This window comes from Hypanus sabinus, chromosome 11 (genome assembly GCF_030144855.1).
Source record: "Hypanus sabinus isolate sHypSab1 chromosome 11, sHypSab1.hap1, whole genome shotgun sequence".
NCBI lineage: Eukaryota > Metazoa > Chordata > Chondrichthyes > Myliobatiformes > Dasyatidae > Hypanus > Hypanus sabinus.
In genome coordinates this window covers 82439745-82454323 of record NC_082716.1, presented here as the reverse complement: position 1 = coordinate 82454323, position 14579 = coordinate 82439745, and the positions used below count along the sequence as shown (strand labels likewise).

The 14579-nt window shown below is 40.2% G+C and overlaps 1 long non-coding RNA gene across 1 annotated transcript in view; it reads right to left on the bottom strand.

Annotated features, from left to right (window-relative positions):
• Nucleotides 1–14579, bottom strand: part of LOC132402170 (uncharacterized) — a 58101-nt gene that overhangs the window by 31531 nt on the left and 11991 nt on the right. Inside the window, exon 4 of the long non-coding RNA XR_009514822.1 lies at nucleotides 13053–13175. This is a non-coding gene — a long non-coding RNA (uncharacterized LOC132402170). The remainder of the gene's footprint in view (nucleotides 1–13052; nucleotides 13176–14579) is intronic.

Below are 14579 nucleotides of genomic sequence, written 5' to 3'. Positions count from 1 at the left end.
CTCTTCTCCAGAGTTGAACTTTTGCTGTAGTATCTATGAATTTCAGGAGATGCAACATCTAAGTTATGATGTTAGAGAATCCCTTTCCTCTGACCTTTACCACATGGGACAGGGGAGTAATAATCTCACGTGTTCATGCTTAGTGGTGGATCTGAAAATATGGCCTTCAACATGCTAGGTCCACATAAATGAACAATCTTCCACCAACACACATCATCAATATCTGCCGTGTCATATGAGATGGCAATTATGGTCTTTGACCATGATTGTTCTTGGCAATTTTTTCTACAGAAATGGTTTGCCACTGCCTTCTTCTGGGCGGTGTCCTTACAGGATGGACAACCCCAACCATTATCAATACTCTTCACTGATTGCTTGCCTGCCGTCAGTGGTCACATGTCTTGAACCTGTGATATGCACCAGCTGCTCATATTACCATCCACCACCTGCCCCCACGGCTTCACGTGACCCTGATCAGGGGGCTAAGCAGGTACAGTACTACACCTTGCCCAAGGATGACTTGCAGGCTAGCAAAGGGAAGAACCACCCTACACCTCCTTTGGTAGAGATGTATCTCCATTCCACCCACCCCAAAAATTCTCCCCTGCACCCATTTCCCATGAACTCCTCCTGAATCTACAAAACACAGCTGCACATTAGAAGGAACTTACAGTGGCTAATGAACCTCCCCAACAGACATGAATTTGGGCTGTAGGAGGAAGATAGAGCCTCTTGGGTTGGGGAGAGGAATTGCAGGGCGAGTATGAAAACCCAGCACAAGCAGTACCCGAGGTTGGGATTGAACACGGTCAATGGAGCTGTAAGGCTCCTTCAAATCTTACATAATTCCAGCATGGAAAGGTATTATCATTCCTTTTTCATCATTGGGTCATCATCCTGGAGCTTCAATTCTAACATACATCAGTGAAAAGGCCACTTCAGAGGCTAACCAAATGGCAGAAAACTGATATAAAATTCTCATTCTGAGAGCAAGTGTAGAATAGAAATGTGCTTTTAAGCTCATGCAGATGATTAGAGAATAATCACTGCAGTGTGGAAATGATTTTCCATTGAAGTTTTCTGATTGACCTATTCCAACAAAATGAAGCCACTATGAAGAAAATATTTCCCATTGTTTTCCTTCAATAACTTCAGTTTTATCTATGAATTAAATTGCTTAAGCTGTTAAATTGCTAAGAGGTGTCAAGACAAGGGAAGAAAACACATAGTAGTTCTTCTAATAGATAATAAATTTAAAAGACCAATTACTTAATCTGGATTTACCAACAGAAATTCTATTTCACTTTGCATCTTGGTCTCATTGAGCCTTTTTGCTTTAGATCAGTAAAAGATACAAGCAGGGCTGAGTGGCAGGTGATGCCTGGGGGCTTGTTCAGTGCTGCCTCAGTATTGGCTCATGGGCTCCCTTGGTTAGTGTCGCCACAGTGTTGCACTGGCACTCCAGCAGCATTTCTCTGATTTGGCGTTGAGACTGCTAAGAATATGTTCAGCACAACCAGCTAGCTTGAATTCCCAGGCATGTGTCCAAAAGAGAGATTAAAAGAGTTTGAGAGATTGAGCATGTTTAAAAGAGAGTGGGAAAAAGATTACATAAAGAGGAACTGAAGGCGAGTGACCATGGTGGCATACTTGTGTGAATGAGGGGTATGAACACCAGACAATGATTGAATTGACTTTATTTCTTACATCTTTCACATACATGTGGAGTAAGAATCTTTACATCTCCATCTAAATTTGCAATGTGCAATCGTAGTAATTTGAAATAAATAGAACAGTCAATGTAATATACAGTAGACTCAAGTCAATGTGAGTTAATCAGTCTGATAGCCTGGTTGAAGAAGCTGTCCCGGAGCCTGTTGGTCCTGGTACCGGGATGGTAGCAGTTGGAATAGATTGTAGTTGGAATGGTTTGGGTCCCCCAATGATCCTATGGGCCCTTTTTAAACACCTATCCTTGTAAATGTCCAGAATCATGGGAAGTTCACAACTACAGATGCACTGGGCTATCCCATTTTTTAAACCATTGATTTAAGAAAAATCCTACAGAAAAAGATATGAGCAGTCCTTTGGCATATCCACTGATCTTCTACATCCAATAGGACAGGTGAATTCTATCAAGAGTCCATCCCAGTGGGTGAGGCAACATTAGGTGTGAACCGTTGTGACCCAACCCTGGAAGTACACCTACTGAGCCTCCAGGTTAATTTTCAGCCAGTGCTAACTAAATCCATGGCAACTATTGAGTTCCGGGGTTAGCCCTTGACTCCTTCCCCTTTGCCAACTTTTGCCATGACAGTCCTAGCCTCCAAGAGCTCAGGTCTAAGTTTCAGACAGCAAATCCACCTGTAACTACCGAATTCTGCAACAGTCACAAATGATTTCATGCTTCAAAAAGTCTTTCGGAACTGGAACTCAGACTAAATGTTGATCACATGACAGGAATTAAAAGGATGATGATGAAACATCTTCCTCATGGTCCTTCCCTTTCTGGCTGCAGTACTGCCACACTACAGTTTCTTTGAAGTGTCCAGAACTCCCCCAATGATTTAAACCTTGTGGTCACAACTTGCCCAATGATAAACTGGCTCTCTAGCCCAAACCTCTCAAGTCATGGAATACTCTCTCCCATTGCAGTCATGTTCAGTTCTCTCCTCCCCACAGTCACAACACATTGGCAATACCATCACATCATGCAGTGTCACATCCGCACACACCAGATTCCACAATCTACACCTTACAATACAAAACAATTAAAATAAAACTAGGCAGCCAAAGGGAAAAAAGTTGAGTTCACACCAACCTTCAAGTACCCATGTGCGCCAATCTACTTTGTTCTCCCTGAACTTCCATCCGCTCCCGCAGTTTCTGTCGCTCATCAATAAATGAAGGGCAATTTGCAGTGGCCAATTAACTGACCAACTACAAAGGATGTCGGACAATAGTGGAGCAAAGGAAGGAAATCCACATGGTCACAGGGAGAGCAAGGAATCTTCACACAGACAGCACCAGAGGTCAGGTCTCTGAAGTGGTGAGGCACCTGCTCCACCAAGTTTGTCAGAATGCTAATTCCTCAGCTCTGCAATCCCATGCTGAATAGGCATCTCTTTTCAGCTACAGGAATAAAGCCATTTTAATTAACCATTTGAGTTTTATCATGGATTTGTGTAATTGTCGGTTCTTCTGTGTTCTGAAGTTTTGGCCTAAGATGTCCTGTCAGAGTGATGTAAGTTGGTTTGTTGAAATGAGATACATTGAGATTAGGTCAAGGATAAATGGACCACCTTGCACGTAGAAAGCTAATTCAAGAGGAAAGAAGGATTGCCAGTGTATTTTGTTTTCTTTTGAACAGCCAGAGGCTGTAATTTCTAATGTAATTCTCCATATTATTTTTAGTTATTAATTCTCTTGATAAATTTTATATTCTGGTTCTTCAGCAGTTTGTGTAAATGCAGATGAAAATGTCTTGTGAGGCATAAATTAATCTAAATAATTGCACAAAGACATTAAGGGGAAAAAGTTGCTTGTATCCCTGAAACTTTTAAGGGTATATATATGTATAATCAGCTTGATGAAGATAACATTTAAGGTAGATTATTATGAATCAACCTACTGGGGTGGTGGGGTGGAGATACATCTCTACCAAAGGAGGTACAAGGTGCTCCTTTCCTCCGCTATCCTGCAGGTCACCCTTGGGCAAGGTGCAGCACCTGCTTACCACCACCCCCCCCCCCCCCCACCGAATCAGGATCACGTGAAGCCGTGGGAACAGGTAGCGGGTGGTCATATGAGCAGATGGTGCATAACACAAGTCCTGATTATGCAACCACTGATGCGAAACAGACAATCTCTGAAGAGAATTGATTATGAAGTCACTCATCTTAAAAGGGCACTGCCCAGAAGAAGGCAAAGGAACACCACTTCTGCAGAAAAATTAGCCAAAAAAATCATGGTCATAAGATCATGATCATCTACATCATACGACATGGCACATAATGATGATGATGATGATGATTCAGAATCAACCTAATTAGTAAAAATTAGACCAGGAATGGAAAAAAAGATAATAATAGTCACAAGATTATGGGATGATCATGATATGTATGGGAACTTCTTCTTGTAGAGGTGGTAAATTTTAGGAATTCTCGACCCCATAGGGTTGTAAAGACCAGATCATTATGGATATTTAAAGATGAAATAGACATACTTTTGCAAGATTTGCAGCCTATGGAGAGTGGGATCATATGAGGCCTGGGGCAGATCAACCATGTTTGTATTGAATGATGGGGCAGGATTAAGGGGTTAAATGGCCGATTAGTGTAACTATATTTGTTATGTTTCTTATGCTAAACAAACACAACCTCAGCATGAACGATGACTCATTGGGCAGAAGTGGCTATCCTTCAGTGTAATTTACCAGATTTAAAGCCCTTGGTGTAATCTAGGCTGTGAAAAGCACAATATAAATGCAGGCTTCTTCTTTTTGATTTAATATATTTTCTGTTTCAATTTTCTTACAAATTTGGAGGATCTCCATTATCCTGTAAATCTGCTCTACTTTCAAATTGTTCAGTCATCGTTAATATAACTTTTAGACAAGGACAACAGAGACAGATATTTTCAAAATTTAAGAAGAGGTTCAGTACTGAATAAATTACTCAGCTTCCTCTGTTTTTGTTGGCTGCAAAAATACACCAGGAATATGAAATGGGAACAAATACTGGGGAACAGAGTGAGTTTTGCTGATGATGGATTAAATCCCCTACCATTTCACATCAGCAACCTAATAAATAATGGCTGCCTTCTGCACAAGTGGAGCCTGCTTCCAGCATGTAACACAGAGTAAATGAAATGCAGTGCACACAACTGAATCATCCAATTGTGTAACAGTTAAGTACGGGTGTCTTTGTACTTTTTATTTATTGAGAGGTACAGCTTGGAAAAGGCCTTTCCAGTCTTTTGAGTTGCACTGCCCAGCAAACCCCCCATTTAACCCTAGCCTAATCAAAGGACAATTTACAATGATCAATTAACCATCTAGCCAGTACATCTGTGGACTTTGGGAGGAAACTGGAGCACTCAGAGAAAACACATGCATTCCACAGAGAGAATGTACAAACTCATTACTAAGGTGCTGGGATTGAACTCTGAGCTCTGACATCTCAAGCTGTAAAAGCATTGCGCTAACCACTGGACTACTGTGGTGCCAATTGTTGCAGTGTGAATCAGAAGTGTCATTGCCTGCCTTTATTTTACTACATCAGAGAGGGAAGCATCTTTATTTAAAATGAACATCATTGGCATTCACTGTTGTACTTACTAAGCAGGAAGCAATAAATAGGTACAATAATAGAAATCATGTTACAGCATGAGAGAAGAGCAGGGACATTGTAATGAAATGGGAACTCACGTCTTTGAAGCTCGTCAAGAGGGCAGAGTAATATGGAGAGATAAAGAAATTCAAACAAAACAATTAATTCCAGAAACAAATTATTCCTGTTGTAACTTAGCTATGGGAAGCATATTAATCTGTTTTAGTTTTAATTTTATTTAATATGCATTTTTTCATATGAGGTTGCAAACCTGAGGCCATACCTCAGACTGAGTTAAGTGGAAGACATCCCAGGTCATTGGCTGAAAGTGGAGCGAGTGAGTTAACCCCTATGTCCTGGGGAATATTTATTTCTTGGTTAACATCACTGAAACAGACGACTTGATAAGTTCATGTTGCTGTTTGTCGGAATATTTTGGGATTCTATGAAAAGAGCACAAATAGCAATGAAGAAATACAAATCCTTCCCATTGTTCCTCTCCCCTCGCATAACTCTCATTGTTTTCCCCGGATAAAATCCAATCTCTATTAATTTACAACTGCACTTTCAAAATTTCATTGGTTTAGCATTTAAACATCTTTCAAGAAGGAGCTGGAGCTTTTAAGAAGGAGCTGGATAGATATCTGATGGATAGGGGAATCAAGGGATATGGGGACAAGGCAGGGACTGGGTATTGATAGTGAATGATCAGCCATGATCTCAGAATGGCGGTGCAGACTCGAGGGGCCGAATGGTCTACTTCTGCACCTATTGTCTATTGTCTATTATCTACTTGCATTATGTGTGCAGCCACTAATCCACACTGGAGTCATTTCTGCCTCTTACCAACAAGACCATGTGGCATGAGCTTCATCTCAGTCCCTTTGCCAAAGGAAAGCACGTTTGGACAGATAGAGTGGACAACGTTTAATTGTCAGGTCAGTCTAGAACACATAAACACAGGAGTCTTTGCTCTTGTCTAGCAAACCAGGGCACCTGGGAATGCACGGGCAAATCTTGCTTCTTTGCTACTTATTAACTCCCTGCCCTATGTATCCACCAACAGCAGGTGCAAGGAGATCATGGACTTCTTACTCTCTAATGTTAAATTCAATTGAACAATTCCTCTATCCAGAAGAAACATCCCCAATTTTCTGCTTGTTTTTAATTTACATCCTTCACTTACCCCACTTCTATTCCATGGCCACTTGAAACGTCATCTCCATGAAACCTAGCTCTTATTCCTTCGACCTTGATCCCACTACCTACTAGCCTTCTGGTTCTATAGCAGTTGATATTGTTGTGGTGTTATATCGATGATTACTGTCCATTGCTCACTCATCATATCTCCCAAATCTCTTTAAACTCCCTGTTTGAATCTCTCCAATAAAGTCTGCCTTGTTGCCACAACTAATTACTAATGCCAATGTTTTGTGACATCAGGAAAGGAAGTCTGTCTGTACTTTGTTAATTGTTATTATTTCACACGATAGTTTAAAACAATTACTTAACTTTTTAGTTTTGGAATACAAAGCTCACCACTTGCGTTCAGATACAACCTGCTCTAGGGAACCTGGCTGGAGTTCAATGGCAAATCTTCCTCTGAATCCTTGACTCAGGATCTTGTTCTACAGTGATTGAACTGAAGAATCACTCCTACAGTTCATCTCATGAGGCCTGTTTTTATACATTTCCTTGCATATCTCCTAGAAATTGTCTTAACTCTTTCAAATTCCTGCTGGCAACCTTATATAAACACCATTCCTGTCACACCATTTCTGTGTCTCCCTGAGTATGTGTTTCCAGGATATTTTTGTCTGCTTGTTCTCTACTCAGCAAGAAAGTTCACAGAGCTGTACAGCTGTCTCACCTATGTTATGTTGATGCCAAGCAGATATTGACATGGCAATGTAGAACAACGTTTTACAGGTGACCTGGGTTCAATTCCTGGCTCTGCCTGAAAAAAGTTTGTATGTTCTCCCTATTACTGCACAGATTTCCTCCAGATGCTCTAATTAATTGGTCATTGTAAATTGTCCCATGACTAGGCTAGGATTAAATCAGAGGTTTCTTGGGCAGTTTGACTCAAAGGGCCAGAAGGGCCTACTCTGCACTGAATATCAATACATAAAGATGTCAATATGTCAATCATCTTCATTCAGATGGTACCACTTTATATCTCACAATGCTCCTTTGTTTGATCCCTCTATCTCCATCTCTCCTTCACCCTGTGCCTCCTTCTCCCTTCCCCATCTGAAACCAAACATAAATATTGACAAACTTAGCAACATATTTGATTTGGGAATTAGACTCAGACAACATATATTTGTCATCACTTTGAGTGTCATCACTGGAGGACACGTACACTGATGTGTGGGTGTCCTCCAGGTGCTCTGCCCCAAAGAACCTGATGGCTTATAGATGATTTAGCCCCTGTATATTGCCTCTATTGTGTAGCTGAGTGGTAGAGTCGCTAGGAAGTTGAGAACATGACTAGAATAAAATCAAATGAAATTAATTTCAGATTTGTCCAAGTGGTTGGTTGACGGCCAGCACAGAGTCAGTGAGCTAAGAACTTTGCTTTCCATATCTCTCTTATCTCAGGACTCATTGTAAGTATTCCTGAACTCTCTCAACCAGCCTGGTGTAAATATGAGGTCATTCATTTGTACATTGCCCATATCCTAATAATTCACGTCACCCTCATCCATCTGTCAACAACTCATCCTTGTTTTTCATTCCCTTTGTGGGTTTCCTATTGCCTATGTCTGTTGCCTGCCCTTCCAAAATTCTCCAACAAACAGAAAGTTCTGCTTGGTAAAAATAAATCTTCCATGTAAATATCCCAAAATGGTCAACTTTTTACCAACACAGAACATTTGTGACTGCAGATACCTTAGTTATTAGCATTGCATATTCAGTGAGTTTTATCAATGGTGTCACAGCGTATTAAGGCAAGGTCAATTCCTGAAGGAAATCCATTGTGGTTTTGTTTGACCAGCTGACCTGAACATGCTTATTGGGATCTCACTTCCACTACTGCATTGGGCAGTGTTGACTTTACCCAAGAATGCATGCTTGATGTGATTACCACGGCGACAAATTAAAATATAAAATTACAATAGCACAGGGCTTAAGTACACATATTGTCTGTATTCACAGCCATGGCATTGTTTTCAGTGGTTGTCCTACACTGAAAGATTACATCTGTATCAGGTGACACACATACTTACCCTTTGTGTGGGCTGTATAAATCAGACCACACAAATGACATGGCACTTATTTTTTGCTTAGCAGCAGTTTCGAGCACAATTGAAATGCATTGTGCATTGTTTGGTACCCAAGAATAAATATCATTCTCTTCATGGTAATGTTCAGTAATAAAGAAAGGTACTTAAACTTGACCTGGAAAGGTAATTCCAACCATAGTGTGATTTAATCATCTCATTTTACTTTTAAAGTTCTAAAGAGCAATTGTTGAATATTTATGAAAGATTCTCGGGTAATGTAGTGGTGGCTGAACTAGAGTTCTATAAAAAATGTAAGAGTTACAACAACCAATCAAAGGTCAAATGTGCATATAATTAACAACAAATTGTTGTCGATGCAAAACACTGCTTTAATGTAAGATAATGAAATGTGATAAAAGAGAAGTTTAATTCACTGCTGGGAGGCCAGTGGGATTGAATCAACCCGCAGGTGAATATTAATTTTAAATGCCATGCAAAGTGGGAAAGAAGAGTGGAAAATTCAGAATTCACTCACCAGCACCACCTACTGTCCAGAACCTGAAACTTCACATGGTTGACTCCATGCTTTGGGTCCGGAAGGTCTCTGGATCGTTGTGCGTGGAAGGGGGGTGGAGTGGGAGGAGGAAGCCTCAGCTCTGTCAGCGTGGCCCCAGATCTGTGGGTCAGGTGTTCTAATCCCTGTTTGTCAGACTGTTACTTCAGCTTGCTGGAGTGAGGGTGACCTCCAGTTCTGTGGGTCACGGTAGTTTCAGAATCTGGTCAGAGTAATCCCCAGATCTGTGGCTCAGAGTGGTCTCAGCCCTGTGGGCCTTAATGAATCCCTCATTTTGCTGATATTTAAATGACCCTGTCTTCAAAAACATTAATGCCTATATCAATCTACATTAATTCTAACTGAAAACCACACTACCCTGGAATTCAGAATTGTATTTGGATTTAAGATAATAGTACAAAGGTCAAATGCTTTTTACTAACATTCAGAATTGTGTGAGACTGCATTGAAAATTACATTATTTATCAGTACTCAATGTATTACACTCCAGCGCCCACCCAATGTTCATTTCATTTAGTCAAGGGGAGATTTCTGAAGCTGAGGCAGGCTTATCTAACTCATCTTTGAAGCATCTTAATATCAAGATATCTTAAGAATAAGTATTTCTGCAACATTTCTCCAATAACAATGATCAGTGTCTGCACTGTACATGCTGTCACTGCTGTCGGCTCAGAGAAAGTTAGGTCATAACACAGCCAATTATCCTAAATTAGAAACATGAAGTTTTGAGTTTTCGATATTACATACAACAATAAAGTAACGAAAATGAGCGGAGTGTAGGGTTCATAACAAGAACATCTTGAGACAATCAGAGCAATTCATCAACATTGATAATCATCCTTGAGATTGCAACAACACTTACTTCACTGTTGACAAAAACCACAATTTCTTCAGTGTTTTATTGCTGAAATACTCAGACAACAGCTATATTTAATGCCATGTGCAGCAGACATAGGAATGGCAAATTTTTTTAGCTAAGCTTTGCAGTGAAGATATTGAACAAGCGAGTGCAAAAGATTATTCTGAGGTGGAACTAAACATTTTGTATTTCATCTAAGAATTTTTCCCAGATGCCCAGGTCAACATGTTGATTGACACCAAACATGAAAAGTGCTGAGGGAGGGAGAGGCAAGTCAGCATGTGCTTCACTACTCTGCAGATTGTGAGAGAAATGCATCATTGGGAGTGGCAAAATAATTTCACTCTGTTCAAGATTAAAGGGAAGAAAAAGTAGACTGCAGGGTAGGTTGCAACAAATTTTAACTTGGTCACAGGCAAATTCAGAGGAGTAATGGCTGAGATATTGTAAAATGGAACAACAATGTTCCATTATGAGAAAGTTGATGAATAGAGTTTTAAGAATGAATTATTATTTTCTGATTTTTGCTATAGTTTACGTGTGTGAAAAAGATCTGATACTCCACTCTTACCAGGATTATAAATGTTTCTTTACTCTTGGGTGTTAGCTTGGTTGAGAAGGCTGTGGTGAACTGCTGAATGGTTAGCCTTTCTCTTGTTGAAGATTCTCACTTCAGGTTTGTGTGTGCTTATTACTGGAATGTTGTCTAGCCCTCGTTGACTGAAGGCATGAACAGCTTTATTATCCATGGTGTGCAGAACACTAAGCAACACACTCAAAATGCTGGAGCAGTTCAGCAGGTCAGGCAGTATTTATGATTAAGAATAAACAGTCAACATTTCAGGCAGAGCGTAGGGCTGGAAAGGAAGAGGGCAAAGCCAGAGTGGGGAAGAGGAAGGAGTATGAGCTGGTAAGAGATAGGTGCAACCGACTCAGGGGAAGTTGAGAGAGGAGATGGAATAAGAAGCTGGGAGGTGATAGGTGGAACTAATTACACTGAAATTACTTAGTTTGTGCCTATATAATAAGAAAAAAATAAATAAATGTTAAACAGGTCAGGCAATATATGGGGAAAATGCAGGTAGGTGGAGATGAGTCCATGGCCAGATCAGCCATGATCTTATCGAATTGCGGAGCAGGTTCGACGGGCCAAATGGCATACCCCTGCATCCACAGAGAGGGAAACAAGTGCCAGTGCTTCAGATCAATCATCCTGCTTCAGAATAATTTACATTTCCAGCATTATTTCCTCTCAGCTGAAATTTATCCCTTACTCTTTTTTTAAACAATTAGTAATCCTCCAGTCACCTGGTAACACATGTGTAGCAAATGAGTGTTGATGAGTGATGATCAGAGCCTCTGCAATGTCATCCCTTTGCTTGGTTTAACAGATAAATTTTACTCAGGTTTTGTACTGAACCCACTTTCAAAGACACAATAACCATTAACACTTTCTCTTTCACTATATTTATTCCATTCAATCTTTCATTCTTACCCACTTAATTACCACATCAACCCCTCACATCCTTCTCTAAAGACAGACATGAAAAATTCATTAAAAAACTTACCTACATCTTCTGACTGGTCCATTTTGGGTCCTTTCCTTCATTATCCCTTTGCTCTTCATGTACTTACAAAGTGTTATAGGATTTTTATTCATTATGTTTGTTTGTACTTTTTCATAGATTTTCTTCACTTTTGTACTAATCCTTACTGTTCCCTCCTCTATATTTTATATTCTTCCAGGCTTTCTGCTGTATTGAACTCTCCATGACTGGCATAGAATTTCTCCTTTTGCTTTCAACTGCATTTTCATCCAAGGTGTTCCAGATTTGGCAGTGCTGTCCTTCATCTTTTTTTGTAATGTGTTTACCTGAAACCTTTGATCTTACCCCAGATAAAAACCTTTATTCCTATTTTGCCTTTATGTTTTTTCATAGCAACCATAGTGAATTCTCAGCACTATCAGGGAAATGCTCTTCCACTGCCCGACTTCCTTCTTTGAAATGAAAATTGAATTACATCCTCATATCGCATGCTACTTGCAGATTTTCTAAGGTTCAAAGGTTCATTTTATTGTTGAACTGTGGATGTACATTACAACACTGATATTCGTCTTCTCTAGACAGCCATGAAAAACAGAAAAACCATGGGTGGTGTTGAAAAAAAGAAACAAAACTCACAAGCCCCAAAACTCACACCCCTCCCTCGCACAAAAAACTAACAGATCGATTATACCCCCAAGTTCCTCAAAGCCCCAGCTCTCTCCCTCACAAAAAAGTGACAATAGTATAAAATCCCCAGCCCCCCACAGAAAAAACAGTGATGATAACATCAAATCTCCAGCCCACTTCCTTGCAGAACAAATCAGAGACAATAGCATCAAACCTCCAACCCCCTCTATCACACACAAAAACTAACAGATTCACCCACTCAGAAAAAACACCAATAAGAACATCACACACGAAATTCCCAACTTCTCCCTTATATAAAATGTAACCTGCCAATCAGCAACAAGAAAAACAAAAAAAATGAAGGAGACTAATAGAAGACAAAGACCAATAATCACAAAAATCTCAGAATATTAAAAACATCCACCTATTGGCTTTACTTGCTAGTCATCACTTACTACACACTAGAAAAGTTCTCCAACACAATTCAGAGATTCTGCATCCTCCACACCATTTACACTGCCTGTATACCAGTCACAAAAAGAATAAATAAGACACCTAAAAAAGCTGCTGCTCAGGGCTTTTACACTTGTCAGGAATCTTCAATGATCAGCAGTAAACTTGTGACGTTAGTATTCTTGTTCTGTTTCCGTTTACCATTAGACTGAACTGGTAGCTATGTTCGTGGGAGCATATTATATCCTTGCTCCTGACAGTGCTTTGTCCTGTCTAAAGGATGTGTTATACCTGATGTGGATGAGTGAAGTTCTAATCAGCAAAAGATTTCCTGTACCCAATTATTCCAAGAGAAATTTGTAAGGTCAGTCTTAAAGACTTCCATGCTTGTTCCATTAAGGCACTCCCTCCTCTATAATAATAAGTACTCACATCTTGTAGATATTTCCTTTTGAAAAGGGGAGCTATGTTCCAACTTGGTGATAGAAAGGACCTGGGTTTCAGCTGGTTCTGCCAGTGCAGTTGCGTCAGGAGTCGCTGAAGCATGTATCCCTACTGGGTGTGTAACAAGAGAGAGAGAGAAATTAGAACTTAGCAAGCTGTCAAACCAGCTTCATCCACAGTAAAGGAGATATGGGAATTGTATAGGGCATCGGTGGTGGCTATATGCCCATCAGACAGTACAGGGGGGTTGCAGATATACCAACATACACAAAATGCTGGAAGAACTCAACGGATCAGGCAGCATTTATGGAGGGAAATAACCAGTCGACATTTTGGGCTGAGACCCTCCATCAAGACTGGACTGGAAGAGTCTCAGTCCAAAATGTCGACTCTTTATTTCCCTCAACAGACACAGCCTGACCTGCAGAATTCTTCTAGCATTTTGTGTGTTTGCTCGATTTACAGCATCTCTTCTGTAATTTGATTTGTTGTACATGTTAAAAAAAAATCTCCAATAATCATTTGAAAAGCTCTCCCTATTTTTGACCCACAAACTTAATTTTAGGGGAGAAAAGGGGACATACTTGAGCTAACACAGTTCACAAATTATCCTTAATTTACATATATCATGATCAGAACTGATAGGGATTTGCCTGTAAGTCACTCTAATGTATTCTACAGAAAAATATAATTACTGGGAAATATATTCCATTCCATTCAAAAGAAACTAGGAAAACAAATCAGTCAGGAAGCTACAGCAATATTGCTGAAGAAAGTTGGAATGTTATTCAGAGCACAATTTCCTGAGGGGTAAAGTTAGACACACTTTTTAATATACAGCAAGACCTGGGCTTCAATATAGAGGACATAATTACAAATTCTGCAGAGGACATGAAACTGCAGATTTTACTAAACATTGAAGCAGATAACATTGGGTGGAATGAAACTGGAGGATTCTTAAAAGATAAACAAGGAAGTAAGAAGAGAAACATTCTGTTCCAAAGAATAAAGAATGAGGGTACTGGTACCATAATGCACACAAAATGCTGGAGGAACTCAGCAGGTCAGGCAACATCTATGGAAATGAATAAACAGTCGACATTTCCGGCCGAGACCCTTCATCATGAAGGAAGGGGAAGGAGGATAACTAGAAGGTGATAAGTGAAACCAGGTGAGTAGGAAAGATGAACTGATGGAGAAGGAAGTATCTGATAGGTGAGGAGAATGGACCACAGGAGAGAGAGAGAGAAGGAGGATGGGTCCTAGGGGAAGGTGATAGGCAGCTGAAAAGAGATAAGGGGCTAGAGTAGAGAATAGAAGAAGAGAGGAGGGGGAGGGAGATATTTTTTTTACCGGAAGGAAAAATCAACGTTCATGCCATCAGGTTGGAGGCTATCGAGGCGGAATACAAGGTGTCGCTCCTCCACCCTGAGGATGACCTCATCCTGGCACAGGAGGAAGCCATGGACTGACAGACATGTCAGAACAGGAATTAAAATGTCTGGCCTCTGGGAA